This window comes from Pholis gunnellus (genome assembly GCF_910591455.1).
Source record: "Pholis gunnellus genome assembly, chromosome: 19".
NCBI classification, from domain to species: domain Eukaryota; kingdom Metazoa; phylum Chordata; class Actinopteri; order Perciformes; family Pholidae; genus Pholis; species Pholis gunnellus.
Window position 1 is genome coordinate 2,383,343 of NC_136546.1, and position 25,947 is coordinate 2,409,289.

The 25,947-nt window shown below is 41.8% G+C and overlaps 1 protein-coding gene across 3 annotated transcripts in view; it reads left to right on the plus strand.

Moving 5' to 3' along the window:
• The first annotated feature begins 11,164 nt into the window (after positions 1-11,164).
• Positions 11,165-25,947, plus strand: part of fam49a (family with sequence similarity 49 member A) — a 32,362-nt gene continuing 17,579 nt past the window's right edge. For all 3 annotated transcript variants that reach the window (XM_079180578.1, XM_079180577.1, XM_079180579.1), the window contains exon 1: positions 11,165-11,287. The gene's annotated coding sequence lies outside the window, so the exon portion shown is untranslated. The remainder of the gene's footprint in view (positions 11,288-25,947) is intronic.

The window sequence follows — 25,947 nt, forward strand, 5'->3', positions numbered from 1 at the left end:
AGAGGAGGTCCAGAAAGAAATTAGTGCCAGCTTATGTGTATAAACTGAAAAAAAAATGTCAGTGTCAGCTGAAGTGTAAGCTGTAAAGCCGTTGTGAAAGAGAGAACGTTTTTTTTTCAAGATTTTGTCAATTGTTTCTTTTAATCTGGAGTATCTTCCTGCTGAAGAATGGATGCAAACTGTCAAAAGGTCTACATTTTGAATGATTTTGTTCATGGAGACTGAATGCACCGCATGCCAAAGAGGGAAAAGCAGCTCCCTGAATCTCTGTTCTTTCTGTCAAACAGACTGTAACTGCAAAACAGTGTTGATATGCAGAAAAGATTCACGAAAGGGAGACATGATATGGAAAATGGAGCATTTCTTCCTGCAGAATGAAAAGTCAAAACTTGCAAAAGAAAGGATGTAATGTAATTCTATAGTGTATAGGAAGGATGTATATGTTCTTACAACTATAACTTCTTCAGTTTACTAAATTTTTTTATGGTACGGCTCAGGTAGCAACTTCCAGGTCTGAAAAATGAGGCCAATGCAGAATTGCCTTAAACCTGCATTCTCTCTAATGGCCATCAGGGGGCGACTCCTCTGGTTGTATAGAAGTCTATGAGAAAATGACTACTTCTCTCTTGATTTGCTGCTTGCGGGAGAGCCACTGTTGCACTGTGCGCGCGCAGATCAGGGAGGAACTCTGCCGTGCGCGATGCAGAGAGCAGAGGATAATTGTAAATTGTATCAAGTCCGACTTTTACATTTTTTTTTTTTACTTTTATTTTTTTGCTGGCGGATTGGCAGGCCACATAAAATGACTTGGCGGGCCGGGTGTTTGACACCCCTGGTCTATGGTCAGGCTTCATTTGTAAGTCGTTAAATCAGATTGAGAGTCGTTTCTACATATAATTGATGGTAGTAGAAAAAACAGAGGATCAATTCTTTGGTGTAACCTTCATTGGGGCACAGAACTTCTGAATCACCAGAGTGTAGCATTTGCATCTCTACAACATTCTGGTGCTACTGTGTTACTGGACGGAGCGGGAACGACGAAGACAGGAGTGAGTGCCGCAGTGCGTGACTCTGAGACTCTGAGACTTTCTGGCCCTGCCACACTTCTGCACTGAGCTGTACAGACAGCAGCATCCCTCTCAGGCTCTGTCTCCCTCTTTCCACTCATGCCTCTGTTTCAGATCCCCTGTGTCTTTTTCCTTCTCTGTCATTTATCACGTTTATCCGATTATTATGTGTAATATCCCCGTTCCCCGCCTCATTCTCTGTGTCTTCCTCTCTGCCTCCTATAATTTGTTGTGTTCTTCTTCTCTTCCTTCTACTTCTTTTCTTTCCTTTCTCTGTCCATCCGTTCCTCTTCCTCTCACATGGCATTGACAGGAGTCTTTCTGACTTGTCTACCATATCTACTGAGGCCTCCCTCACAATCTCTCTCTCTTCCTCCCTCTCTTTCTTTCTCTCTTCTAACATTCAAAAGCAGTACTCGGTCGCTCTTGCTGGCACCCAGTTGTCCGTCCGTCCCCCCCTTCGACAGTCAGGCTCTGATGCCTCGTCTGATTGCATAAGACCGTGGTGTCAAACGGCCGCTCAGTCGTCTCCAGTGGAGAGGGGCGGGGGGAACACCACCACTGCTGCCCACAACAAAACAGCGTGTTTGTGGGGTGTTGAGAATGGCTGGGACGGTTACCAGTGCTGATTCAACTGTTGATACAGCACCTGACTTGTACAAATAAATTTGTACCTTCTGTTCAATACATAATCCAAATATCTTGAAAGTAGGTCAAGTGAAACCTGTTCAAGTTTTGTCATTAGAATATAACACTTTTAAAGCTGCGCCGATTGATTTTTGGCCACTTGGGGGCAGTAAAACCAGCTGAAAACATTGACATATTAGCACTTGTTGCTGGAAGTAAACACACACTTGCATATCCAGCGGAGCAAAGCTAGAGTAAATTTACAGTTGTGTTGCTGGCCAACTGATGAAAGCAAGTCTGAAGTTCAGGCCATTTTTTTTAGCTCATACAGTTTTAAGCACCTTCAAATTCATGTCAATGATTGAACAAGTCAATGTCAGTAACAAAGTTTGCGTAAGAAAAATGCCACCTACTGTAGATGTGTGCTCATATTTGAACATGTGTATAGGATTAAGGATATGTAGTATTCAGGCGGCAACCTCCAATTCTGCCGAGTGAAGCCGATGCAGAAGTGTCATAAAACTTTCATTCTCTCTACTGACCAGCAGGGGGCGACTCCTCTGGTTGCAAAAATAAGTCTGATTGTATAGAAGTCTATGAGAAAATGACTCTACTTCTCTCTTGATTTATTACCTCAGTAAACATTGTAAACATGAGTTTATGGTCTCAATCTCTAGTTTCAAGTCTTCTTCAATACAGCATGATGTTCATATAGACCATAAAGCAGAGTATTCGTAAGGGCGGGGCTTACTGTGATTGACACATATACGGTGTCTCTACGCGACTCCTCCGTTTTCCAAATATGGTCACTTCCATTCATAGGTAGCGAAAAAAAAAACATGGTCTCGGTCGTTGCCTATAAGTGTCTTATTCAGCATTGGGTTGTACTTAACTCTACTCTGTCGTGTCATTTCTGGTTCCAAAATAACAAGATGGTGAAATCGCCGAACTTGAAGATTCAAAAGTGCACTCCACAGACCAATGGGTGACATCACGATGACTACGTCCACCTCTTATATACAGTCTGTGGTAGAGTTGCTATTACTACGATGGATTTGTCTAATAGGTTCAGGCTTTAGTTGTGTTTTCTCCACAATCGCTGCTCATCTGTATCCGTATTTGTATTTTCTGAGTTGATTGAAGTGAGAGATGGTAAGTGAGGGGAAGAAATAGGTCACAGTACCCCTCTGGTAAAAAACTTTCAACTTTTTAGAATTAGAGTTTATACCCAAACCTTATGGGATCCGACCGAGCACACTGGATTCAAGTCCATTCCAGCCAAAATATTCTCTTGTTCCTTTTTCTAGCTTGAGATCAAAAATCATTATTACAAGTTATCATCAGAGAGTTAGGCATTATTTAGTTTGAGCCAGAACATAAGCTGCACTTTAAGAGCAAGCAACAAATGCCTATTAATGTCTACCTACACACAGTTCCCCCGCTAATGTCTGACACTAATCTGGTGACAGCCTGGGGTGTGGCTGCACCGTAGCTTGAGGATGCTGTGGGTTTAGGTGTTTACTCTGCTATTCTCCAATGAATGATTTCTATCATTCATTCTGTCTCACAGATGCATTCACACAGACTAATCCGTCAGCGCCCTCATGGCTGCTGCTACTGTTTTCTGAACATGTGTCCGCGCCAATAACCTCTGTCCATCGATCGTGACACAAAGGGAGACGTGGCCGTCAATAACCAAGGAATCCTTTGCAGGGAGCCACCCAGAGCTACTGAGGTGCAGTTTTCACTAGCAGATCAGCATGGAAAGGAGGGAGAAGAGAGGTATACAAAAAAAGAAGAAAAATGGACACACGATGGACAGAGAGCAGCATCCAACTGCTATCAGTGCAGCCGAGGTCTGGAGGCCGCAGCTTTGATAGTGATCGAGTGAGCTGCAGAGAAACAGGCAGAAAGGAGGAGACAGAGAGACAGAGGAGAGTGGACAGGGCTTATGACCAAGCTAATTAGATCCAAGTGCTCAGAAATATCCAACAAGTGCCCCAACGTCTGGCAGATCTGAGAAAGGCTGTTTACTGTCAAGATGTGTGTGTGTGTGTGTGTGTGTGTGTGTGTGTCCACAGCGTGCTCACAGAACAGAAGCCAGTTAGCATGACAACACTGCAAGGCTCATGGGTGTTGTAGTGCAACAGGCGAAATTCAAATGTAATTTTCTTTCGAGACCCCTCGAATAGCTGATTACCATAAAGTACAATACGTGTAACTTATTTAGCCTTTAAAAAGTGTCTTTGCATCACTATGTTCCCATAATTCAGATCATATATCTACTGTTTCAATATATGCAATATATATCGATATATGCATCGTTAAGCTTGTTTGTGGTGTTTTTTCCTGAACATTTAGGCAGACTGGGTCAGACCGGATGGCGTCAAAGTAAAATGGCCAGACGCTTCACCTGGGCGGTTCAGTGAGGTTGCACCTGTTCTTTGAGCAGATACATCCCTCCCTGTGCTAGTTTTTACAAACTGAAAGTGCAAACAAGGGGCTCCCGACCAGAGAAAGTCGAGTGTCACCAGACCAGAGAAAAATGGAAGGAAGGGGACCTCCCTTCCGTCATCCTGTCCTCTCCGCTCGACTCGAACCTGGCGTTTCCCACAGCCCTAACATTTGGACGCTTCTTGGTGTGGGGATGTTGTGAGGAGGTGGCACTTCAATGCTCCATCAAACAGCAGCGGTGGCATTTAGAATTCCTGTATGCTCACATCTGTTCTGACCCTCAAAAAATGTAAATGTTGACATATGACTTAACATTTTCCTTGCCTCTGTTTTAAACCAAAGCGGAAATCAAACCCATTAACAAGCTTGAACACATTTTAGGTTTATATATCAAATTCATTTCACATGTTCTTGTGTGTGTGTGTTTTGTTAAGTGTGTTATTGAACAGTCCACGCAGCCGTTGGCAACAGCGCGCCGGCATCCTGCCAAGTATGGACACCAGGAGATGAGAGAGGGGAAGCTGTTGTTCTGCGCTGCCCGGCACCAAGGGCAAACAGAAGGGAGCGCAAACATGGCATTTGTTTTTTAGTGTTTGCTTCCACCTCCGGGGCCTGAATGTTAATATTGCAGTATGTATTATTTTGCTCTCCGTATGCATCTCGGAAAACAGCAGCCAATTGCATTATGTCACCATGATGAGCCCATACTGGTCCCTGGTTCTGGGAGTAGATTAGTGCGGACAATAAACAAGGTTCGGGTGTCCTTGCTCGGGGCCACATACTGGCTCCGACAAACCTTCGACTTCTGGACTTTCTAATCTACCCACCAATATCCCATTACATGACAGTCACGTGCATTAAAATCCATGTAAAGTATTTTTGCTGTATCATGCCTCAAACAGCCTCAAGAGACAGCATAAAGTCCAACCACCTCGTTGTACACGCCCCCCACCTGTCAGCGTCATTAACACGGTCTCCAGGGGATCATGGGACTCGTCTTGGTTGTGTCACAATTAAGGAGACATCACACTACACACGAAAGAATGTAACATACAGTTGCAATATTACAGTTGCGGTGTCTTTCTGTAGCTTATGTGAAGATATGGATTTATTTTACATTACTAAACAGCTAACATGATACGACATCAAGCACTTGTAATCCTATAACACAGTAGGTGACTGCTCACAATCTATGCCCACAAGTTATGCACTGCGTTATTAAATCATCAAGCATAAAGTATGATAGAAAGAGAAGGTGGGACATGGATGAACAGGCACTTTAATAAGAGAGAACAGTTTGAATAACACTTTTAAAGAATGCATAGATCATTCCTCTAGATGGTGCTATCCAGCGTCTTATCAAATAGACTTAAGGCCATCCTGAACTTAGTTGTACATTCAGATCAAATTTATTGTGTACCTGACAGGACAATTATGGACAACATGTTCCTCATGAGAGACATTTTTGAAGTAGTTCAGCTACATATTTAGGAGCCTGACAGTGTAGTGCTCTGTCAGTGAGGGTGAGAATTTTAAAGTGGATCCTAAATGCTACAGGGAGCCAGTGAAGAGATCTGAGTACGGGGGTGATGTGAGAGCGTTGATTTGTCCTGGTGAGTAATCTGGCGGCAGCATTTTGGATTACCTGCAAACGGTTGAGAGCAGATACACTGAGTGACGAGAAAAGTGAATTACAGTAGTCAATGCCTGAAGACATGAAGGCGTGTATGATCATCTCTAGTTTAGCTGTTGATACTACAGATCTCAGTTTACTGATATTTCTTAGGTGGAAGAAACAGAATCTGGTCAGCTGCTTAACATGGGGGTCAAACGACACTGATTGGTCAAATATTGCAACAAACTAACATGAAAACAAACCAAATGGACCATAATATACTCAATGAACATCATGCTTTATTTAATAAAACTTGAAACTAGAGATTTAGACCATACACTCATGTTCACAGGAGATAGACTTTACATTCCTGGTGATGGTACTGGACGTCTGTGTATATATACATACATATATACACGTATAAACTCACATATGTATATATACCAGTGACGGCCCGTGCATTTTATACCTGGGCCTTCTGTGCTGTCCTACTACACTTGAATTACCTCCTAATAACCTCATTATGACGCATCAATCCAGCAAACTTGCAGTGGATCCACGCATTCCACCACACAAGAGCACGAGCCATTCAAATACTATTCATAAAAACGGCACGATAGACAAATCAACAGTAGTAACGTTACTATGTAAAAAAACTGACGCAGTTTGTGACTTACCGAAACTTAATTAACATAACTTAAGTATATCGTTTTAGTTCCAGTAAGAAGTTCTTCTCGATTCATGGAGCCAGTGATGACAGTCGATCCTCAGTTGTATTTCGCCGGTCTGCTGCGGAAGGTTCGCAGCCGGGCCGGGAGCCCGCCGGCCGGCGCTGACCGCACGTCGGGCCACAGTTGTGGAGCTGTTTCCCTGTGAAAGTGTTTGTTGAGTTGTAGATCCACTGGAGTCTCTCCAAAAGTTTTCAAATGCTATGGTGTCCTCAGGTTAGCGTAGCATAGCTCCAAACCCAGCCATAAAATGTGCAACGCTTCTCCGACACTGTCAGCAAGAAGTACCCTTTTCCTGGCTGAGTCAGGGCTGCCAGCTGTGGCGTTGACTGACCATTTCTTACGATGTCCAGCTTTTCCTGAAATGTCTTTCTTTCTTGAGAAAGGCGTTGTCAGTAACTCCGCCACTAAATCCGTTTCTCCTCCTTATTCAGCTGTTGAGTGCTAAAAAAACGAAGCTAGGTAAAAAAATAAATAAACTCCTCCAACTAAGCTCTGCTGGCAAGTTAAGTTTCGTTTTACAATAGTCACATGCTCGCCCACCACATACTGCACCTCACTCCTGCAAAGTGAGCTGCAGTAATGCTGACGTAGCTGTAGGCCAGCAGGCCGCTCTGGCGCGTCTAAGAATCTTAAACTAAAGATCTGATTGGTTGAACACTATGTCAATCAACAATATCGTCCCCATTCACTTAAACTGCACTGGTGAGTCTGCAGGCCTGGGGCCTCTCTTCTACCTAGAGACACAGAGGTGAAATCTGATTGGATAAAAGCTCTACTTAAAACAAGCTGCACTGGAAGCAGAGCAACTGAGGAAGACAGTAGCTGTGCAATGAGAAAATAAATTATTAAATTAAAAAATAGCTATAACTTTGTGATTCAGAGAAGGCTTTGCAGGCCCTGACAGCCCACCACTGATATATACCAGTGGCGTATCCTTCAGCCATTGAGTGTTAAAAAAACACAGCTAGGTAAAAAAAAAAGAATCTACACCAAGCAAAACGCTAAACATGTCATAATTTCTCTTACATATGTTTCAACATGAACTCTTACTAAATACTAAGATCTGCTAGCTAGCTTTCTGTTTGACAAATATCACGCTGGCCCACTGACCAATCATGGCGCAGTTAATGCTCATAGGAGGATACCTCGGTGCCAGTCGCACGTCAAAGAATACGCCCAACATGTCAAACCAAAGATCTGATTGGTTGAAGACCATGACAATCAACAATATCATCCCCATATACTTTAATCTGAAAAGTCTACCTAAAGGATCTCGGGCCTCTCTCCTTACATGGAGACATAGAGGATGAATCTGATTGGATAAAAGCTCTCCTTGAAACAAGCTGTGCTGGAAGCAGCGCTGCAGGCTGGAAGCAGAGCAACAGAGGAAGACTGGAGCTGTGCAATGAGAAAATAAGCTAATGGAGAAAGAAATATGTAATACATGTAGTGTATTTGTGAAAAATTATTAAATTATAAAATAGCTATAACTTTGTGATTCTGTTTAGGCCAGCAGAGAAGGCTTTGCTGGCCCTGACGGCCCACCACTGATATATACATATATAGGAAGATGTGACATATATATAAACATATATACATATGTCTATAGATATATATTTACGTGTGTATATAGGACATGGATGCCCCAAGCTCTTTCTTCTTCAACCTGGAGAGATCGGTGGCACAGAGGAACCAGATGACCTGCCTTAGGCTTCCAGGTGGCAGGCTGATCACCAGTCCAGGAGAGATGAGGAACCATGCCGTGGAGTTCTCCTGTCAGCGAGCGGTGCTTTAATTCCCTGCTGCCAAAGAAAGGAGACCTGGCGTTACTCAGGAACTGGACACCAGTTGCCCTCCTCTGTACTGACTATAGACACATTGATTAGCTGCTGTGCATTATCCACTGAAGTAAAGATTATGCACTTTATAATAAATGCAGTTGACATCGATGCAGAAACGGCTAGAGGCAGCTGAGTCAGCAGTGTGGTGAGCTACTGCCACCTAGGGGTGATTCAGCAGAGGTTCTCTGCTTCGAGGAGAGAGTTGTTGATGTTTACCAGCTATTTTTCACTGCATGAATAATTTAACTTTAACATAATTTCTTTGTTTGAAGTCAATTATCTTTGGTTGCTTTGAGTTAGCGTCTGTATTTCTTTTATTTTTAGTTGTGACTCTGAGAGCAGTTTAACTTGAATAAAATAATTGTAAAAAGTTTATTTTTGTTGCATAGTTGAAAGCCATAAACAGCATAGGATCATGGATTTTGATATTTTATATAAAGGAACTGGGTGTGTCATTTCTTGCAATCTATTGACAGAAATGGAGTTAAAAATATTAAGAATATGTTTTCTTTAGTGTACAATCACCTGAAAATAAGAATTGTTGTGTTTCCGTTACCTTAGAATGAGACTTTTATACTTATATTATATTATGGCACACAAGAGCAGTTTCAGTTGGTTGCAATCTGCAACCTCATCACTAGATGTCTCCAAATACATATTGGCCCTTTAATAAAAGCTTTTTATAGAAACAGAATAAACTATACATTTGTAATGTGGCCAAATCATTTAACTGTAACTTGAAAGCTTTGAAATATAATTAGAAAACTGGAGAAGAGAAGTTTAAAAAAAAGATGGTTTATTGAGTTATTATTTGCACTGAATTCGACTTCACTACCATGATGGTCAATTTTGTGCTATCATTGCATTATAGCTCAAAAACCAATGCAGCCCAATGTTCTCTGATGTTCCAGCCGAACAGTGAGGATCATGCAGTAGCACTCCTCCTAATTTAGCCCCAGGGAGACTTCAGCTCATCAGTTTAATGTGTTATTTTATAATTCCTGTTCCACAAAGGGAACATTTATTGCAACCTCTTCACAGTGACAACACAGAAAAGGAGTTTTAGATTGTAACAGGAATCTTTCTTTTGTTCATTGCGGCATATAGGTATGGCAACATTACAAGCAACCGCCACCAGGTGACACTTTTGAACAATTTTACACAGTTGGACAATCTGCATGGCTATCAGTATTTTGACATGATGTGTGACAGACTAATAATTCCCAAAGGCTGCATTTGAATCATTGTGATGTTCAGTCTGGCAGCAGGCAGATCATTGGTCGACTCTTCAGCTGAGATTTTCCAAAGCACCAACCGTGCCGTCAACAACTGGACCAAAACCTTCAGTAAACTATGTGCACTTAAGTATCCCATGTCCTAAGTTGACCTGTTGGACAGACAGGATAGTAAAAATGTCTTCCTCATCCCACACGTTTCTGTTTCTTTTCACTGTCTTTAAGTATTTTACATAGTTGTAACTCTGTAATGTTTCCTCCCTTGGGAACTACAGTACTGAAACACGCAGTGATAGTTTCAGTGTTCACTTTCACTGACCTGTTTCCAGCATGAGATTAAATGTGTAGTTTCATAACTCACATGATTATAATTTGTAGCATAACTGCTGGACAGAGTAATACACTTGCTGTGTGTGGGTGTGCGTGAAGGAAACTTAACTCCATGACAACCGGCGGTTGTGGTAGTGGAAGACGTGGGTGTACTCTGACCCCCATCATCTAACCTAACTGGCCCTTATAGTCAAATGGAGGTGTGTTTACCCTGCACATACCTTCGACCGCACTGCTGACAACAATGAGCTCCAAACCCTTCACACAGCCTCAAGGCTCCAGCATGCGTCGTGGCAACCTGGTATGGCAACACGCACAGAAATAGCATCAGCGAGCTACATGAGGCCTTGCACTGAAAAAACTGTATGTTTTCACTGTAGAGCCTTGACATTCTTGAAGGCTCTGAGTGTGTGTGTGTGTGTGTGTGTGTGTGTGTGTGTGTGTGTGTTCCTGTTGCTTTGCATTGCAGCCCCTCAGGGCCCAGTATGAAAGCCCCCCACTAATGTTCAAATATGCCTTTGACTTCATCCGTCAATCTTAATGCTGGCTAAGGCCAGCCGTTACAAGCAGGACGTTTACTGTGATGTGCTCCAGTTTGCTATCTGAACCCCTGACCCTGTTGTGAATGTTAGGAGGTCAAAAGAAAAGCATTTCGGTTGGATAACATAAATAGCTTACTATCATGAATGACAAAGAAAAGCAAAACAAAAAAATCCTCGCATTTGAGAAGCTGGTATTATTTTCTGTAGACTGTCACATTATCTAATAAACTAATCGTTTCACCTCTACACTTATTTCCTAGATTTATATAATATTAAACATGCTTGATACATGAAACACTGGCAGGGGTAAGATTGAAATGCAACTATCAGGAATCCATAAAGAAAGTACAATTTGTAAATAGCATTAAAGGTGGTAAAGTATTATAACTATATGGACCTAAAGCACAAGTGTTACAATCCTTAAAGAATGAGGATATTCTGGAAATTAAAGCACTGGAACATTACAATAGATACAGTTTCATAAACGTAAAGTGTTTTCATCATAAGCTTCAATATCGGTTTGAAGTTGAAGACACAAAATCTTTGCAACGCACTGCAGATAAGAAATAATTTGCTGCATTACTATTGCGCAAAAAAAAGGAAAACAATTGTGGATTTAATTGGCTCATTTTGCACTGTCCCTAATATTGACCAATTACAAATGTGAATAGGCGGGGCTTGAATGTCGACCCTTTTCTTCCTTCGTTTGTCTGGTGGCAGAGGGAGGGGTATGCGCTGACTGTTGTTGTCTGTCGCTGCTGGGGACAGAGAACTGCCAAGGTCGGTGAAAGTACAGCTGAGACCAACATTACATCCTCTAAAGTACTACCCCAAGAGACATACAGGTACGTGTTTGTGTTAAACCAACTTTTATTCGTGTTTCGTGGACGTTGGAGTTGGATTTACTTCACCTGGTGTTGTGCCAAGTTGTGTATCCCCGTCAAATCAGTGACTGTCAAACGAGCTCACATGGGAAGAGATGCCGGGGGAGGACTTGCTAGCCTTGCTAGCTAAAACTAGCCGCTTTTGGGCGCTGAAATTAGTTACGTGGTGGTATTAAACGTTGTGCAAGCGTGTGGAGACTTGTATTTAGCACTACATGTGCCCTATTTAGTCTGTCTGACTATTTCATTCAGGATATATTCTTTGCTTGACGACAGTGCCCCAGCTAACAGGCGGACTGGCTAGCCAGCAATCTTAGCTTGTAAGTAGCAGCCGAATTGGAGCCACATTTGAGTTTCCCCGTTTTCAGTTTCCATAAATGATTTGGTTATTGCTTTATTTCGACCCTCAATCGCTTGAATGAATGAATGAGTGGGTGGGTGAAGTGAAATACTTTGAGACCCCGGTTTGCTTCAAGTTATAACAATTTAACAACTCTTTCCATCCGCTATCACCGTGTTCAAACAACTTAATAGACTAGCGTCAACCACAAACTGACATCGAGGTGCTGTTCACATACTGGCAGGTGGTTGTAACAAAATCAGTTTCCCTTCTGCTCTTGTAATGTGAGATTTTCTTTACGTGTTTTACCAATATAAGAGATCTTGTATCCTCGTGCAGTTACTGTTTTTGTGTTCTCGGTTGTAAATGCCCGACAGCAGCAGCTGTTTCTTTCTCTGTTCTTGACATGAGTCAATGAGTGACTTTTGTTTTGCCCCAGGGGATATTATTGGAGTACATACGTCATTATATCCAATAACAGCAACACATCATTGTCCATGGTTCATTCGGTTCAGTATTATGAGTCACTGCAGTGGTGGTAACCTTACCCAGCAAAATGCAGTATGCGATGGAGGGGGATACAGTTACATAGTTGTTGGTATTGATTCTTTAAGAAATCAGTCATGACTAAGGATATTCTCAAAACCGAGTCCACTTTGGTCTTAAACACAGCAAACCAATATGTTCGAACCAGTTACCTAGCTAATGTTAGGAGTCTTGGAAAGTGTCAGGACTTACAAATAGTAACATATTTGTTGCCAGTTTTACATTTAACATCAGCTTGAGACACCAAATGTTGGTGGTTCTGAGGAATGTGCTTTATTGTCGCTCTCAATGCACTGAAATGGCGCTCTTTTGTTAGAGAGGACATACAGCAACAGCTGCACTCCTCAACAACTGTGTGTGTGTGTGTGTGTGTGTGTGTGTGTGTGTGTGTGTGTGTGTGTGTGTGTGTGTGTGTGTGTACATGTGTGTACATGTGTGTACATGTGTGTACATGTGTGTTTTGTCTCAGTCGGTATGCCAGCCCGTGCTTGCAGCATTTCTGGAATGCTGCTTGAATTCTGTGACTTAAACATACTGGACAATGACTGTTGTGGATGAACCTGATCTCTCATTGAGGAATTTGAATTGCTTTGCATGTTCTTTGCATGGCCTAGTCTAGCTGTGCGCCTCAGTGTTCACTTGAACACTGTTGAGACACGTTAGGGCACGTAGAGCTTCATATAGCCCCAAAAGAAAAGAAAAGCCAAGTCGACTATAAGCAGCCATCACATATGATTTGGCACAACCACGTGTAAACGTGTCCCAGCAGACTGGGTTTGGCAATGATTACTGTACTCACCTGTAATCCTTTGTTACAGGTGTACGGCTAATGTGAACTGATTAATCAGTTTATGTTGAGTTTTGCGTGGCGCGTGTGAACCATGTAAAGGTGTCAGATGCTGCGCTAAAGCGGTGTGCAGCAAATGAGAGAACACTGAAAAGAGCAAAGACATGTCACACTTTACAAATGGGTCTTGGCAGAGACTGAATGCAGCATGTGTGTTTGTGTGTGTGTGTGGCTGAAACTCTGCTCGACCATTGCTCTGGCAGAGCAGTAGCTGTTGAATTGCAGTTTAACGTCTTGTAGTTTTGTTCTCTTGCCGCTCAATGTTTGCGTCTGTGACAGAAAAACAGGATATGACATCGCGCACACCCTCTCAAACTCTGGCATTTTTTCACATTGTGGTTTTTGCATTACAGGTTGCCTGAGGCAAGCACGGGGGAAAGTCTTTGTGTTGCATTGCAGTGTTTCTATTAAGTACTGCTAGGCTGCCACAAGTTCTGCAGAATATACACTATGAAAGGAATGTATAAACCATAGACAAGAAGATGTTTAGCATTATTATTTTGATCACTATAAGGCACGGTTGTAAAGTTTTACCACTGCAACCCCCACACTAATCGAAACAGAACCAAAATATTGATGTCATACCTAAAACAGAACTACACATGAATGCATTTAATACATCACTTTTGGTGAATATGCCACAGTACCTACTCGTAACACGGTTAGCTAGCTTGCTTCAATGCTACCCTTCTGATGATTGAATCATGGTGACTGCATTACAGTCATATCACACCAGGCCAGATAAAGGGAATGTGATATTCACACTGAGGCTGTGCTCAAACTCCAAATGCTTGCAGGAGCAGTTTTTGTTTATTAGGGCCCAACTATGAATCACAAGCTGCTTTGTGACAGTATATGAGAATTTCCAAAGGATTTCCTTCCAGCACTGCACATTGTGCCAAGTCTAATATCTGACTTTAGGTTTTAGCTGAACAAGCAGTGTGAATCCATTTTATATCATTATTTCTCTTTTGTTGCTAACTGAGGTTATCCAGCAGCACGGCAAGGCTGTCTCTGGCACATTGGATCATACATTTGTTTGTGTGTGTCAGATTATAGTTCCTCCTCCTGTGTTCATTCAACTGAATGACAAAGTCTCTGTTGTATCATGAGGAAACAATTAGAAAGTAACAACCGTTATTTTTAAGCAAAAGCAAGTAAGGCAACCGTTTACAGGTACGGCAAAGTCACTGTCTCAACTAGAGTGACTAAAATGAAACGTGTGAGGCCTCAATCATCTTGACTTTGTTCATTTGTTAGTTCATGGCTTTCCGCAGAAGCTGACCACTCTCATTACACTTATTTAAATCATTATTCCATTCAGACGGAACAAACTGGCTACAAAGTTCCTCTGCTAATAGCTCTTAGTGCTCGGCTCCTCTCCTGTTGTCAACGACTAATCATCCAGTTTAGTGTGGACCACCAGCCACCGCTGAGTCAGCCAATGCTGCCATCTGGGCTGGAACAGAACACACAACAGATTTCTCACTGGCTCTGGAGCCTCGTGTGTGTGTGTGTGTGTGTGTGTGTGTGTGTGTGTGTGTGTGTGTGTGTGTGTGTGTGTGTGTGTGTGTGTGTGTGTGTGTGTGTGTGTGTGTGTGTGTGTGTGTGTGTGTGTGTGTGTGTGTGAAGGTGAAAGAGCGAGTTAAACTGTATACAGTAACGAGAAGAAAAGGAGTTTGAAAAATGAAGGTAATAAAATTATTTATTCTCCAACATATTATCGCTACAACCATATGAGGGCATTTGATTTCAGTCAAGAGGGCCAAAGTGGGTTGGACCTATGCTGGGGTGTACTAATGACAATGGATGCACTTGTTATGACATGCTCTTTGTTTTTGTTTTTATTTATTGTTTATTTCTAATATGGCCCCAGGACTCCGGAAAGCAGTATTGATGCTCAGTGGGATTATCCTGATGAAATTAAGTTAACTAAACTATGCACATCAATATGGGTATCGTTTAACAAACTACGATGCCAGTACCAATACAAGCACCCTTAAAGAGATACCAATACCAGTAGAGTACTTCACTTGATGCCCATCAAGTTTTGTGTGTTCCAATGGCTAGCTAATCGCCACCGCACTGCACAGCGCTCATACAGTCATTACCACTGCTAACGGCATCCCCGAGCTAACTGCTACAGAAGCGACCCCCTCCCCCATGTTTAAACTTTTAGCTCTGTCAGCACTGTTGCCGTTGTTGGCACTGTTTGAACTGTTAGCAGTTTGTGCAGAAATTAATGGTGCAGCTCATCAAGACCAACAGAGGTGTCCCTTGTTTTGTCTTCTGGCCCTGGAGACCAAAACAACCTGGGTTTTCTGAAGTACAGCAGCATACCTATTCTGCTTGTTTCTATACCTTTATTATATGCATATAAAATGTTGGTGTGAATGCAACTTAAGAACAAATCGTGTGTTGTGTTTGTGTGTGGCTCAAGGGTGCGTAGGGCTTTACGACTAGTAATCACTATCAATAATCAGACATTTCTAAGACATTTTGACATTTCACAGTAAAAAACAAATGATGGCTGAATTCCATTTATCAGGTTCTCGACCTCGGCATGCTGGCTCACTGCCCCACTGTCATGGCTTAATGGGATATTTGAATACTAAAAGTTTTTGTGAAAAACAGCCAATGACTCAGGGCTATCATTTTAGCTGTAATAGTGAACCCACTTACACAAGGAGCCTTTTCAGTCTCACAATTTGCCAAAGCAAGATTATTAAATCTCAGCTGTTAGAACAGCTTATCTCTTAAAAGCTTAAAGCGTATTAACACTTAAGCCACCGGCATTCAATGTTCACCAGAAAAAAATGTCCTTCAGTAAAAAATGTCCAGTATTTGTATTCATTGTCGGCCGGCCTCGATCCCCTCCTGTTTTTATTTCTGTCAGGAAGTTGGTTATGTGTGTAGTCAACCATGGCCGTGTCACACCACGCCAATCTCTGTCTGCTCCGAGTTCCTGTTTCACCTCAAAGCTACCCGTCTGTCTGCCTCTCTATCTGTCTGTCAGTCCGCCTGTGAGAATAAGTGTGTGTGGAACTGTGCTGCTTTATGACCCCGTACACTTCCCGCTCACGTTTCACTTTCTACACTCTCATCCTGTCAGCGGGACAACAGTTCTCTGTAAGGCTGTGTGCCGTTTCAGTGTGCTCTCACTGGCTACTACAGTCCTCTTAAGTTTATTACCCTCAAGTGCTCCAGTATTACTGTTACTATGTTTTCTTTGGTTTGTCGTAATGTTTGCTCGCGTAACGACATAGACTCTCCACAGAAATCATTTAAGCGTGTTCTATTATAGGTAGGGATGGGTATCGTTTGGGTTTTTTCCGATACCGGTGCTAAAACGATACTCTTAAAACGATACCGGTGCCTAAACGGTGCCTGAACCGATACTTTTTTTATTGCCAAGTCAAATTTAACAATATATTTAACTGTTTAAAGTATACTATACATATTAGTGCTGGGCAACGATTACAATTTTTAATCGCATGGAATTTTTGCGATTAATCTCATTGTTATGGCAAAGTTCAATAATGAATTCAAAGGTAGTGTATTGTGCACTTTTATTTTAAAAGTACTGCTATATGAACAAAAGTGCAATAACATTTGGTTTGCAAACACTTTAAACAAATAAGGTTCTTTTTAACAGCAGTATTCTCTTTACACAGTAGCAGTTCTATCTCTTCACTATCTGTGCTCAGTGTGTGACGTCATGTGAAACGTTCCACTGCTGTGCAACAGGAATACAATGTTTCAGCACGTTTCATCTAAATGTGTGTCGTCTTCATGACAGAGCATGTGAATGCAGCTCTACTGTTCATCAATATAATGCTGTAACTCAGAGGTGATGATGGTTACCCAGCGATCAAAGAATAAAGACACACTTACGCACAATGTAGGTGTATTTTCCCTTTAACTCACGAGATGCAGGTAGCATGTTTTATACTTAATGTGAATTTAATTCATACTTTGTTGGCATCTTATTCTGAAAATCGGATGTTCCTCTGAAGAAACCGGATGTTGTCTCACGTTAAATCTTTCCGCTAACTTTCAAAGTCCTTCGCTCGCTCCCGATCTGTGCCGTTTGAATGTGTTTACCGTGAATTTCAGCGTATAGGTCACTAACATCTAAGTGTCTGCTGAGTTGACCACGGAGACCTGAGTGTCTGCTGACTTTACCGCAGCGATGTCCAGTAGTCTCCATTCCTCCACCGCTGCCAGTGAGCAACGGACTTTCAAAATAAAAACAGCCACACTTTTGACCGTTTACCTTTCGGCATTTTCTCTGTTAAAAGGTTGATGGCTAGCTAGCTGCTGTAGCTATACAAACGGTAGCTATCGTTACCTGCTGCCAGGACGGAGTCATCAGAGTAGTGTTAAAAAAAATTATTTCAATCGGCTCAGGCACCGAAAAGAAGCACCGAAATCTGCGTTGCGTTTCGGTCCGGTAGGTATCGGTCGTATAGGTACCGGTTCCATATTGGCACCGGGTTTCGGTACCCAACCCTAATTATAGGAAGCGGTTTTCTTTTGTTCACTAAATAAGAGGGATTCAAATCCTCTTTTAAAACACGTGTGCTAATGCGCGGCGATGTTTAAGGTAGTTTTTTTTTATTAAAGATTTAGACATTTTACAGTGGCTGCTTTGAATATGGAAGTCCCTGTTCTCCTTATTTTATATTCTTATTAGCCTTGTAAGGGCTCATGCTGCATCTTCTCAGATAAGTAACCTGTTGTTTGTGAACCCTAAATGGTGGTGCTACTGGGTCATTTAACATGCACACCATCTATCCATTTCAAACTACTTTGATCAAGCGGCTTCTTTGCTTTGGTTTATTTATGCACAAATGCCCAAAGCAGCATGCTTTCTAGGCCACTGGGAAATTGGAAAGCTTTGGAAAACGTGTTGCTGTACTAAACTGTTTGAAAGTTAAAAAACTACAGGACAAAGAGATCCACAGATTGAATTAGTCCCACCTTTCACTCTTTGTCAACTATTACTTAGTAATCAGATTTATGCTGCACAGGCACTATCAATCAGAAACGTTGCTCATATTTCTGTTTACAGAGTTGACTACCATTTAACAAACAGTCAATGTTGTCGCACTTCTGCTGTCACGCTTTATGGTTTATGAAGTGAAATTACCTGCAAGCCACTTCTCTTTTTCTGGCACGATGCTACGGCCACATTTAGTTGGAATGTAAAAACATTTTGATACAAATATGCATTAGAGGAGTGCACTAGGGCAGCTCAATTATGGCAGAAATCATAATCGCAAATATTTTGGTTGATATTGATCGATATTAACGATTATTTGGCACAATTATTCATTGACTTTAGAGCATCAAGCATTTAGAAGTAACTAAATCATTTTAAAGTTAAATGCACGTAGAGAGCAAAATGAAGAGGCTAGATGTATGAAGAACTTTGTGCTCTTTCAAGCAATTTCATCAAGCATAGATATTAATGACGAGACAAGACGAGGTCCTTGTTTTAAGACGGGTCAGGTGGGTCACCGACAGCCTCGGTTGAGGCACCAGTAGCTGAATGTATAAAACAAGATATTTAACCTTGACAGAGATCGGAGCGCTGACTGTGTGCCACCTGTTGTTTTGCATCTTCACAGCTGGCAGAAGGATCTTGGCCTCTGCTTCTGACTGGCTTTTTCTTTTCTTTTTTGCAATTCAGTAGCACTCTCACTGATCTCAGCAGGTGCAGGAATCCAGAGATTTACAGCTGTTTATTGTTCATGACAGGGCAAGTCTGTAAGCGCAGAAATATCAAGATGTTTAAGAGGACAGCCGTCTTGCTTTAGTGACACAGAACCAGTGGAGTGAACAAAACAAACAGCAGTGTGCTCAGGGCTGGGCACTGACTGTGTCCAAACTGATTTAGTGTGTGTGTGGGGGTGGGGCTCTCATCCTGATCACTGTATGCTGGCATTGTGATGATTAATGCTGATTTTTAGTCCTGAAAATTTGACTACATCATTATTTGGAAGGGCAGAGGGTGTTTCATACGTGGTGAAACTACAGCATATAACGATGCATGATGTTAAGATATAAATGTTCAGTTGTTCCTGAAATAAGTCACATTTGGCAAAGGTTCACACTGTCAGTAGTCAGAGTTCCTATTCTCTCATTGTGTGTGCTGCTTGTGCTTTGTACTATGTGTAAACGAGTGTGTGTTGAACTAGACTTTAACGTGATCTGCAGCATGCAGACTCAGAGCAAAGGTAACAAAGTAAAGCAGTGTAAGGAGGCCCTGATATGTTGCATGACTCACTGAGCAAGTGCACTTGATCTTGGCGTCGGTCAAGCCAACAGACTTGTCTGATGACAGAAACCAAAGGCATGGCCTGTAAAGGTCAAGTATCGTCTACTAGACCAATGTGAAGTGATTAACACTGAGCCAGAACGCCATAAATAGGTCTGTTTTCACAAGGAACACCCCTGCGCCCCACTCTGCGTTGGTATAGCCTATTTTTGCAGAAATGACCTGGAGAGCATTTCTCTGAGCTGTGAACAACATTGTCAGCATCTTGTATCCCGTTTCTCAGGTGCTGTTCACACCTGTAGCTGGCTTCATTTGGTCCGGACCAAGGGGTGAAATAATACATTGTTGCATTTTAGTTCTGGTCCGGTTCCTCTTCACACTCACTTCTTACAGACGAACCAATTAGAGTTATACATGAAGTTATTCAGACTGACAGGTAACTCATTCATTTTGGCTATTGTCATATTGCATCATCAGGGAAATCAAATTCCAGTGACTGACAGATTTATGCAGCTGTTTCTGATGTGTATGTTTATAGTCTTTGGTGTCATTGAGAGCTGATGAAGAAATAAAAGATTGGAAACATTCTTGGATGCATCGCGATACTCTCTTGAAAGATTATGACTCGATACACAAAATTCAATAATCGGACAGTAACAATTCTGTGACACTGGGCTGCAGACGTAATGTGTGTCTTGTTAACTTTCTAAGCTAGGCTAAATACTAGCAGAGTTTTGGTGAGGGTGGCTGAGCTCGAGCTGCTGAATATAAATGCGATCTGACCGGCACCCCCTGGCTTAAAAGCTAAGGTAAGGAAGCATTTAGCTTCTTCTTCCGCCTGACTCAGAGAGGACGAAGCGAATCACAAAGTGATCGTGTAGGATTTGCAGCCCTACAGAGTCATTGAGAATCTGAGCTTTTGCGCTATGTTGCACACTTTGGAACTGAGATGCAACATTCATGACGACGTTTATACGGACACAGCGATACTCTACAACCAAACCAAAGCTAACGTCATGGAATCAATGAGGAAAGGATGGTAGTAACACGCTCTGTGTGACATCATGTGTCACCATACCCGCGCTCTTCATCACTGTATGTATAGTTTTACCACATGTTCCAGAAAGTGTTATTTTTGTACCAGAGCTGAATGCTCATTGCCTATAACGGGGGGATTTGTTTCAAGAGAAGTCTTTGTTATTTATTAGTGAGTAAGGGCAGCTTGTTCTGTCATATTACTCAGAACATGCTGACTTCTTTTTGCTATGGATGCTGCAGCAGGCCCCATTTTCTGTCTTTTCTTGTTGGTTCTCTTTGCGATGCTGGAAATGTAACCCTCCAGTTGACAAAGCTCTTCTATTTGTTACTAATATTGAATTAATTGAAAGATAATGGAATATTTTAATTATGAATCATTACACTAATGCAGTGTTTTACAAATAGCAGATAGTCACAGTGAGAAAAGAATAAGTCGCGTATCAAAAAAGTTAGATATTTTGATAATGGTTTATAATGGCGTTGTAGCCCTCTGAAGCAGAATCGACTTCAATCGTGACGTGCCTAGAGATTCCCACCCCTAACACACATGATGTTTTAATGTGGGATCGCAGCCATCTTTTCACCTATTAATCAAAGAAAACCCCATGTTGGTTTGTATACATGGCCCGATAGCCCACAGATCAATGGATTGCTACCTGAACAGATATCATGAACAGCAGATGGATTTATTAGTAGTTAAACTTTTGAAAAGATGCTTAAATGAGTACTCATTATTAATCATGCTGATAATGAAAATGCAGGTAAATTAATTCATTGATTCACTTAGCTTGAACAGGCTATCAAAGGAATAGTTCAACATTTTAGGAAATTTGTTAATTTAGCTGTCTTGCTTTCATAGTTTGATAAACTTGAAATGTAAAAAGACCAATTTATGCTTTTATGAGGTGTTGTGTGCCAGACTGTCTCTTAGCCAGGCTCAGTGACTAGTTCACCTCCTTCCAATGCAGGAATGTATCCAACTTTGAATCATTTCATTTATTAAATTACCTTTAATCATCAAAGCACACTTCATTTATCTGCAAAAAAGTCAGATTTTGATGTTGATCGGATCATATTGGGTAATATTTATGGCAGTAGCACATCTGTCTGAGTATATTAGTTAGGGTCCTTTTGCTACCAGGGTCACGGTGGCTTCTGTTGGCCAACAGTTGTGTTAGTCCACCCAGCTAGTGGTGGAGATTGATTGATACTCTCGCACAAACACTCGGCAACACTAGTTCCACACAAGACTCTGTCCCACGCAGACATGGTTCCCTTTGTATCTGCTGTGCTGTGGACATGCAGGGCTTGGCAGAACAGAAGTGGCATTGAGCAGAGACGTAGGAGGAATTCCTCCGCCTGGAGTCCCACTCTACGTAGCAGTGGCTGCTAGCAGCAAGACAGCCTCCTCCTCAAATACCAAACGCCCTCCTTAACTTTCCTACTTGCATTTCGCCTTGATTTCTTTTCCCCTTGTATTGTTCTCGACAGTCCGTCTCTCTCCATCCCACCCTCTCTTTCTCAGCATTGACAGAAGCTCTCTGAGTTGTTTACTACGTCCCCTGACCCCTCCCCCTGTTGCCATTATCGGCATCCCGCTCCCTCCACGATGGGCCAGATGTGGCGGAGGGATAGTGGTGAGTCTGTAAATGAGCAAGTGTAAAGCGAGGCAGCCGGCCCAGCTGACCGCACCAGAGGGCACACAGAGCCAGCAGCTGAACAGACTAGACTCAGTGCTGTGTGACTGTTTGATATGCTCTGGTTTCAGCATTTCAGAGAGCAACCAACTACTTAAAAATGAGCTGTGCTTGGTGTATGAATCCTAACGGCGAAAGAGTTCTTCAGTGTGTGTAGAGCGCTTAGAGCGCGGCCAGCGGACCAGAACAGTGGACTCCTGTGCTGGTATGTGAAGTAGACTGTAAGAGGGAAGGGTAAAGAGTGTCAGTGATGCAGCAGAGGGAAGCAAGGCTGCCATTGTAGTGGCAGGTTTCCCCTTCTCCACCCAGACCACCCTCCCGCCCCCCAGCCCGTGTCCATATTAGGGCAAAACTCAGCCAACCTCCCCTGGAGCTGAGCTCAACCCCCCCAACACGGCCTGCTGTCACATTTGCTCCAGCGAAGACAGCCTGAGGCAGCTCCCTTAACCCCATTTGAAGGCCTGTTTTCCTGGCCAGTCAAAACGGCACAAGGGTTTTAAAAATGGATGTAGGAGGCCGAGGCCAATCTTGTTTTCTTTGAAAGGGGCTGCCTGGTGTGTTTGTTTTTGAGCGGCGTGTAGTGTTTGGGCTTAACTTGAGCAGAGCTTGACCATATGCCACTTGGTGATCCCTTCAATCTGAAGTGCAACCTGGTTTCATATGTGCATACATCCTTCCTTTGTTTTCCCAGGATAATAGAATCCATAGTCCTGGCTAGTGCCAAGCTCTACTTATTCTGCAATAATAAGTTATCTATTTTAATCACAGTTAATTCTACTGACTAGGGTTGGGCAATATTATATCAATATCGTGATGTGAGTCTAGATATTGTTTTTTGACATCATAATATGGCATACGTGTTGTCTTTTCCTGGTTTTAAAGGCTGCATTACAGTAAAGTGATGTTATTTTATGAACTCATCAGACCGATCGAGCTGCTCTATTATTTTACCCTCTTAGTCATTATATCTACATTACTGATGATTATCTATCAAAAATCTCAGTGTAAATATTTTGTAAAAGCACGAATAGTCAACCCTATATATATATATATATATATATATATATATATACACACAATATCTTCCCAATATTGATATTGAGGTATTTGGTCAACAATATTGGGATTTGATCATGAAATATACCTAGTTCTTAATATTTTGACATAATCGTCACTCGAGAAGTCATAATATGAAATCTTCATTTCAGGATTGATAATCAGGAAATTTGATTATTAAACAGAATATTTCTGATATAATGAACTAAATACTTATTGTCATCATCACCTATTGTCTTTCACTTTGTTAGTCATTTAAAGTGGTGATTTGCATAAAAATAAACAATTAACATTATTAGAAAATACAATATTGCACTTTTTATTCATAACAAAATCTTGTCAGTGGTAGTTTTAATGATATATTGTAAGCTGCTTAGAGCTAGTGTTCGAAAGTTATACGGGTCATAATTCATCTCTATTTTATGTTGCTGTGAAAACGTCTCCTTTGAACATGAATCCTTCTCACAGGAATCAGGACATCATAGATAGCTTCATATCAATTCCTATGGTTATGAAACTGTGACTTTATAGAACTACGGTTATGGTAAAATCTGTGATTCCCATCCTCCCTAATCATCACTTGGTACGTCTTTCATGATTGTTTTAAGATAAAAAACTTTCTGCAGCACTCACAGATTGTACATGAGTAGATCTTCAGTCCGTTGGAGGTAAGGGCTCATTTGTGTAGAGACTCAGTGACTCTTTATCCATGTATTTGAGGGTGTAAATGCTCACTAACAATACCAAATAACTAGTGAAACCAGAAGTAGTCTGTATGAAAACACTGGCAGTGAGAGGCACACTAGTTAAACAATTGGTTTGTGCTTGCCAGTCATTTTCCTAGAGATTCCCAAACACAAGTTATTTTGGGTCATTGGTGTTGATTTTGGTTTCCTTTGGTTTATACAAAGTCCCTCTCAGAGAAAACGGGTTGACTTTACAGACATAAGAAGTGCTGGCTTAGTGCACAGACATTTTAGACCGAGAACACATTCACTCGTTTAGCTGTAACCTAATCACACATGAACACACACAGTGACCAAGGATCTGTTGAAGTGAGTGTTAAAACTGTGTGTTGAAACGTCCACGCCTCATATTACGCTTTTTGAGTCAGACGTCCAGTCAAGCATCAATGTGGAAACCCAAATATAGGGATTAACGGCAGGGTTCAATGCACTGTGCTCTCTAAAGTATGGTTGTGCACCTGCAATGGTAGAAAACATTAGAGATGCACCGATCGATCAGCTGCCGAGGACAAGCTGACAGTTTTCAACACACACACACACAAACATCTGATCGGTGTGAAAGTTCTTCAGTTTGAGTGAAGAAAAAAAACGCAAGTCCAAAATAAGCTGTTGAGGAATAACCTTAAAAACATTTGGAACAACTTAATCAGACACTTATTATACTGTAATTCACCCCCATTCTGCTCAGAGACAGCTAAAGATAACAGAGATTATCATGGTGTGTTCAAGCTCCAATATGTATACATTAGTATTGAGCGGATGTGTAATGTGTTGAAATGTAATCTTGTAACATTTTGTTTTTCTGGGACAGTGGGGGAAAACCAGTCTGGCTGTCAATCATAGTTCTTCATAATTGTCAAAAAACGTTCAAATGGAAACTAATCGGCAAAGAAAATTGGTGCATCTCTAGAAAACATAAATTATTGCAATCTGAGTGGCTTGTTTTAGATAATAGTCAACAACTGACACACAGCTAATGGTGCCTGTAGTCTCTAATTAGATAGTATTCATTTGTAATTACTCTGTTTAATAAGGCATGCCACAGAAAGTCCAAACAGTTCATGGCCAATATGTGTACCGTTACACCCCTGATAAGGAGAGGGGAGAAAATGTACTGAGCATGTTTGCTTGATTGACAGATGTCTGAGCCTATCACAGTCAGTTGTGGTGATTGCTAGTTGCTTCAAACTAGCTGCAATAAAGCTTTCTCTGTTTTCCTAAGACTTGGAATCTGTTGGGGAAAGCGTTTAACTCAAATCCAGTCTCAACATACCTTATTTTGTGAACTGGATCCGGTATCTGCTTCATTCCCTTAGCACTGTGATTTTCCACTGGATCCTGAGCTACATTGGCATTTCAAGATCTCCATATCTGGTTCGTCGCCAAAGTAGCTTGTTGACAAACTCCCAGACTCAGCCAAAATGTAGAAGCATTTGGCTGGTGGTCGTTTTCCTCCGTCTGGGATTTACTGTGTTCGACCAGCACCACGAGCCTTTTAAAAATCTCTTTATCTTTGACTGGCAGCTCTTCGTTCCTCGACACCAACAGCACTGAGATGTCTTTTCTGTGTCATCGGGTTCCAGGTTCAATGGTTTATAAGCATGGCAATGTGTGCAACAAGATACAGGACAGGAAGTTGACTCGCCTTATTACATTTGACCTTAATAGTCACATGTCACCATTATTCTGGCCAAAATAATTGATATATAATCCATGTATCTCGATAATCATCAGAATATGCTTGTAAACATCCTTTTTAAGTGACAAACAAACTATCTTAAACAGGATGATCATAAATCATGCGGTCCCTTGCATAAATAATATAGTGTGATTCTGTTATTTCTTCCTGTATTTCATAAGATGCAGCTTTTTCCTAAGAACAGATTTGAACAAACATAATTCCTCTCAATCCTCCCTCATGAGCCACAACAGGTTGGTGTCCGTGTCCCTCTGTCTGGGTTTTCTCTTTCCTCTTGACTTTCTGTGGTGGCTTTTTGGTGTCAGCCTTTGGGCGGTGGGTGTGAAGCCCTCAGCCAATAACGGCTCAGGATAGGGACCAGGTCGCATC